Source organism: Zalophus californianus, chromosome X (assembly GCF_009762305.2).
Source record: "Zalophus californianus isolate mZalCal1 chromosome X, mZalCal1.pri.v2, whole genome shotgun sequence".
NCBI classification, from domain to species: domain Eukaryota; kingdom Metazoa; phylum Chordata; class Mammalia; order Carnivora; family Otariidae; genus Zalophus; species Zalophus californianus.
The window spans coordinates 125,579,490-125,586,241 of record NC_045612.1 but is presented as its reverse complement, the minus strand read 5'-3'; the positions used below and the strand labels follow the sequence as shown (position 1 = coordinate 125,586,241).

Genomic DNA, 6,752 nt, shown 5'->3' with positions numbered 1-6,752 from the left:
ATGTTCCGACGCAAGCTGACGGCCCTCGACTACCACAACCCGGCTGGCTTCAACTGCAAAAATGAAACAGAATTTAGAAACTTTACTGTTTGGTCTACGGCCATACCACCCTGAACGCGCCCGATCTCGTCTGATCTCGGAAGCTAAGCAGGGTCGGGCCTGGTTAGTACTTGGATGGGAGAAACTTTACTGTTTGGCTTGAAGACCAGAAAATCAGACACTACAAGATTGAAGACAGAGGTAATTTAAAAGAAACATCCACAGCAGTGACTGGCCCAAGTTCTTTGAAAAGTATCTCAAAGATGTTAACTGTCCTTTCAAGATTCGAGATAGACAAGAAGCAATTGACTGGCTTCTTGGTTTAGCTGTTACACTTGAATATGGAGATAATGCTGAAAAATACAAGGACTTGGTACCTGACAATACAAAAAATGCTGACAATGCAGCTAAAAATGCAGAGCCACGGATCAACTTGGATGTAAATAATCCTGATTTTAAGGCTGGTGTAATGGCTTTGGCTAACCTTCTTCAGATTCAGCGTCATGATGATTACCTGGTAATGCTTAAGGCAATTCGCATTTTGGTCCAGGAGCGCCTGACCCAGGATGCAGTTGCTAAAGCAAATCAAACGAAAGGGGGCTTGCCTGTTGCTTTAGACAAACATATTCTTGGTTTTGACACAGTCGAGATGCAGTTCTTAATGAAGCTGCTCAAATTCTGCGATTGCTGCATATAGAAGAGCTCAGAGAGCTACAGACAAAAATTCATGAAGCCACAGTAGCTGTTCAGGCAATTATTGCTGACCCAAAGACAGACCACAGACTGGGGAAAGTTGGAAGATGAACATTTTAGGATTTCAGCTTCTCACCTACTTAGTACCATTGGGAACCATGTACACTCTGGCATGTGTTTGGAAATCAAATGTAACATTTTCAAGGGAAGAATCCTAGAAAATTGACTATGTTCTCGAGATTTACCATCATTGCTTTTTCTTTAATAAAGTTCAGGAAAGTGGATTTTTTTTTGACTGTTATGTTTATGTATCTATAATGCCGACCCCCACCTTTGTTACAGAGACAATACAGATATTCAAATCATAGGAAAACTTAAAATATTTTATTGGAGTAATCTAGAAAATCTGAGATTTGTTACATCTTTGGTATTTATAAATGTAGTAACTTCTGTGGGTAACTATAGAGGGACTTACAGAATCAGAAGATACAAATTGAAACATTCTAGCCCCTTTTAATATAAATAGAAATGCAGTGATGCAGAGGTAAAAACAAAAAAACAAAACTTAGAACTTTCGCTGGAAAACTATAAATAAGTTGTTTTTTTCCCCACCAGTTCTGCATAGCCTTCTCTAGGTCAAGGCTTATGATCTTTAGGATTGTGTCTGTCTTTATACGGGTAACCTTGGTTTAATTTCCTGGCCAGAAAATTAGATTTAAAAAATTAGATTTAGAGTTGTCACATATTCTAATTGGTTCTTAGTTGAATGAACTTGACCTTTTAAATATGATAGAAATGTTTATTAAAAAATTGCTTTAACCAGCAGCAATTAAAATTGTTACTTTTTAAAAAAAATAAAGGAGGATTATTTTTGTTAAGCAGAATAGGGCTATTGTACAAGTTTTTGTTGGGTTTATTATTTATTAAGTATCATACCCCGCACTAAACACAAAGGAATGCAATGTTGATCTCGGTTTCGTTCTGCAGACAGAACGTTCAGCAGGAGAAACTGGACGCCCTGATAATTTAGCCTCCAACAAGCATTGCATTTCACATGATGGCCATTCTTTTCCTGGAAGGAGGGATTTGCTTCTTGCCATAAATCCCAATACGAAGGGTCCAGACCACTAGTTAATTGGGAGCAGTAGAGTTTGAGAAGTGTGTACCCAAACTATCTAGGAAATTTGACTGTGGGATTGGGTATACACACACACACACCCCAGAGGGTAAGGGGGTAATGACAAAAGTTTTAATCAATAAAAACATGAAAATAATTTAAAACAAAGCCAATGTGAATAGAGGTTGGGCATCGTACATTTTGAAAGTCAACTGTTTGACTAGAATCGAATTAAAGCTGCCTCCCTATGGGTCGTTAGCTGGAGCATGCTTGCTAAGGGGAGTCTGGAATCTGGAATTTGGAGGCCAAGGATGGTGCAAACGGGAAAATCCTAAGGCAAACGTGCTTCCTTCCAGTAATTCTTTATTGCTCCCCCTCAGCCTCTGAGTTGAAGATTTAATTGAAGATCAGTGCTGAGCAGAGCACTCCAGAATGCGTTTCATCTTGGGGGCAATCTGAATCATGGTGTCTAAGCTATGGATGTGAATCAGTTGATACCATATCTACTTTATTTTTTCAAGATTTTATTTATTCATTTGAGAGAGATCATGAGCAGGGAGAGGGGCAGAGGGAGAAGCAGATTCCCCGCTGAGCAGGGAGCCTGACACGGGACTCGATCCCAGGACCCTGAGATCTTGACCTGAGGCGAAGGCAGACGCTTCACCGACTGAGCCACCCAGGCGCCCCTTTATTAATTACTTAAAAAAAAAAAAGGCAAAACGAGGGAGAGAAAATATGGTGAAATTCTATTTCTTTTCCTGGGTGTTTTTGTTGTAATGCTTGCAAGTAATAACGTTTCTCCATTCGGTGTTTGAATAATCAAATCCCAGCCACGTGAGCTCCTTTCCATAGGATTTCGTTTTTAGGAAATGATACATAGTTACAGTCTCTCCCTTTTCCTTCACGTTTGCTGCTCAAAAATCCACAGAATTGGGCAACAGAGGAATTACTGTTATAGCATTTTCCACAGATGCTGATTCTTCAAGTTGTACCATAAAGGCATCCGACCTAGGTCTCAAATCCAAGGTTCCCTGTTCTGTGGATGCCCCTCCTCATGTCGTACAGTTTTTTAGGTGTTATTTTAAACATTTAAAAATGTTATTTTAAAAATCAGCCTGCTGCGATGTTCACAGACTGAGTGTCAAGAATCATAGCAACGGAGAACCTCGCGCTTCACGGCAGAGTTTGGAAAACCACGGTCTCTGGGCCAAGTCTAGCCATATCCATTGAACTTGCAAGCTCTAGAAAGGATGGGTACGCTGGAACTGTTGGAAAAATAAATGAAAGAAGAATCTTCATTGATGCAAGGAGATGAAAGGAAATTTAAGTTGCGCTGTCTGTAGGTAATGTTATTCAGCACACAGCAGGCCTTCATGCTTCGTGCTTCCCGGAAGGGCGGAGAAGTCGCCACACAGACCTCATCCGACCCGCGAAGCCTGGAGTAGTTACTATCAGTGCCTCTGCCCAAGACGTTCGTTCGCCCAGTCCTGGCTTCGGAAAACACCTGGAAAAGTCTCTCCGGGTGTGAAGGGTGGTGTCTCTGCACCTGACCTGGAAAGAGAGGTCTCAAAGACAGAGAGAGATAACTGTTCTGCACCGTCGAGGAGTTCAGGGGTTCTGGGGAGAGGGTGAAGAATAGGAACAGAGAGGCCGGGCATGAGGGTGGGCTTAGGGGAGGAGCGTGGGAAAGGAATTGGAAAGCAATTGCTCTCACTGCTCTGTCCATAATCCCTCTTCAACACCCTCAGCTTCCCTAGTCTTCTAAGAGTGTCCACTGAGGTTGGTGGAGGAGCCCAGGAGGCATCCCGCCCTTTGCAGTAGGAAGGAACCATGCAAGGTGTGCCCCAGCCCCCAAAACTGAGGGACCAGGGTTGGCAAGTGCCCTGGCACCCTGGGGACGGTGATGGGCCATCCAAGCAGATTATGAATGGGCCCTTCATTCTTTCACAGGTGCCTATGACAGGAGGATTTCGGGGCCCCGGGCTGACCCTCAGCTTACATTCTGTAGCTAGGAAGGGGAAAATGCTTGCGTACATGATCTACTCGGGGGCAATTATCACCCAACATCTTTTTATTAGCTTTAACGTGACCCACTCTCTTAGCTGTTAAATGTTCAGAACATCTATGCCTGAATCACTCTCCAAATATATATTTGGATACAGGAAGGAGAGAGGAAAATAATAATGTTTTTTGAAAAGTGCCAAATGGTTTCTGAAGATAATCTTATTTCAGAGAAAATAATTAAATGAATGTTGCTTTCTCTTTAATTGCTTCACACTTAAAATCAAACGTGCTCGGGTTAATACTGCTCTACAACTAATTGAATTTTCTCAGTTCCTTTTATTATAGGACTAGGTTATATGGAAAGGTGATGACTTTAATGTGCTTATTACATTGTTATAGAAATTTTACCATCAAAGATTGTGCAGCAACAGTACCTTTTCTTTTTTTCTCTCCCTACGGGATTTCCTACTGTGTCACAGTGACCTCAGCTGAAAGCTGGTGTCCTCCTATAAGCCACGGGTCAATTTCTATTTTCAGGTCCTAAACAACGCTTCAAAGAGTTAAATTGTAGCTACAGTGTTAAGAAAAATAAAGTTAGAAATTTATCTTATACATTTAACAACTAAATTACCCAAGGAGTAGTTTTAAAAAGGACATTTCCAACCTATCCATGTATCATGTTGCATCTTTTTATTAACTTTCCCAATGATAGTTTTCTTTGATGAATGGCATTTTCCTGACATTTAATAAGATCCTGTGTTCTAACAAAGGTGCTGCAAAAATCCAATGCCTGGTTTTTAGGAACCTGTGCCTAAAATTTCAACATCAACGTAAAAAATCATGATTCGTGACCTCACCCTATTTTTACCTTTCTGCATGATATGTTTTCACCCTTCATCATCTGCCTCTACGCTTAGGGATGTTGTAAATCCACACATTTTTCAAATACCCTACGTATATTCTACGTCCTATTACACAGTGTGTGAGTGGCACAAAAGACGCTGGTTTTGAAATGGACGTTTCTCAATGTCAATATGTTATAAGCACAGTGACAAAGAGCGAGCGAGCAAGCACTTTTATCATAGAGAAAATGAATAAACAACCCAAGTCCTAACGAGAGTTACGATTTCAACGTTCAGGGCACAGGGAGGCATATAATTGAGCCGACCATACTGTGCCATACTCTATATGAATAGTCATGTTCCAAAAACTACAATGTGACTCATGGAAAATCAGCATTTATGGGATAATTTGAATCATTTTAGGGTCTGTATGAACAATAATAGTAAGTAGCGGCTATAACTGGGCTGAGAAATTTAGCAATTTCCAGAACGCTTGTTCTTAAGCCAAATATTTAAAGTCATTCTTGTTCCGTGTTTTCTAATAATGGCTTAAATTTTTTTTCCTGATTTCCATCTTCCATCCAATGCGTCCTGCGTGTTTTATTACGTCGCAATTGCCCTGTCATCTATGCACATTTTATACTTTCTTACTGCTGATATCTAATATAATTGCACAATGCAAAGTGAACAATGTCTTGGTGATTTCGGTTCTTTGGGATTCTTTCTCAGATTTCCTTTGCAGCACTGGTTAAACGTGGTCAGTGATTCAGGTGCCCTGCAAAAATTATGCTGAATGTCTTTTTTTGTTGTGTATATTTAGCTATCTTCTTATGATGTATCCATTAGATCAAGCGTGTTTCCTTTTGTAATACATGACAGAGGGTCACTCAATTCTCCCACTGAAGAAGGGGTTTTAAAATATGTTTGGTTCTCAGGCGCCCCTGGGGTGGCTCAGTCGTTAAGTGTCTGCCTTCGGCTCAGGTCATGATCCCAGGGTCCTGGGATCGAGCCCCGCATCGGCCTCCCTGCTTAGCAGGGAGCCTGCTTCTCTCTCTCGCGCTCCCCCTGCTTGTGCTCTCTCTCAAATAAGTAAATAAAGTCTTTTTAAAAAAAGATATCTTTGGGAGGGGCACCTGGCCAGCTCAGTCGCTGGAGCATGTGACTCTCGATCTGGGGGTTGTGAGTTCGAGCCCCACACTGGGTACGGAGATAACTTAAAAAAAAAAAATCTTTAAAAAAATAAATAAAGTGTCTTTGGGTAATTCTGTCATTTTGAACTTTAGGTATGTCAAGACTGTTGTTAGCCTTGAAACACAAGTTTGAGATTATCATGCATTTGTAGCGGGATGTTTTTCTGATGATGTAATACCCTAACTTCTGTTCCCTGCTTTCGTCTTCAATTCAGTTGTATGTCCGCTGCATTTTGGTTCTTGTGCAATTTTCGTTTCCATTATTTTCAAATGCTTTTTGCTGTTTTGTTATAGATGGGTTGCTAGTAAATAGTCCGGAGCTGCATTATTATTTTATCTAGTTAGTTTTAATCCAGTCTGAGTGTCTGTACCTGTTAATGGGGGCAGGGGGCTTAGCCTTTCATATGGACTGTGATTCCTGATATATTAGGACATATTCCTACTATCTCAAATTGCATTTCCATTTCTCACCTTGCCCTCTGTCCAGCTTCTGTTTTTTTTTTTCTTTTCTCTCTTTCTCAGTTTTCTTACTGTTCCTGACTTGCTCTTTTAAACGTTCAGATTTCCAATTTCTTAATAACTTTGAATCCCCTAAGTAATTTTATCCTCTTTTTGCCCAAGACGATGGGGTTAGTGTGCTCACACTGCTCACCCCTCAGTCCTTGCTCAGATTGTTTTAGCATTTCTATTCCAGCTTACTTTTCAGTATAAATATTAATACTGCATTAAAGTCATTTTTGCAATTAAGGTGTATTTATAGTTTTACCAAAATAGCTCATATGGCCTTTACTTATGTGGCACGTTGAATCCTATCACCTCCTATCGAGTTTATTACTCTTTGTGCTGAAGTATATCTTTTCATAGTGT

General features: G+C 40.6%; 1 pseudogene; it reads left to right on the top strand.

Annotated features, from left to right (window-relative positions):
- LOC113930258 lies at window positions 1-843 on the top strand (annotated as a pseudogene).
- Window positions 844-6,752: the final 5,909 nt, after the last annotated feature.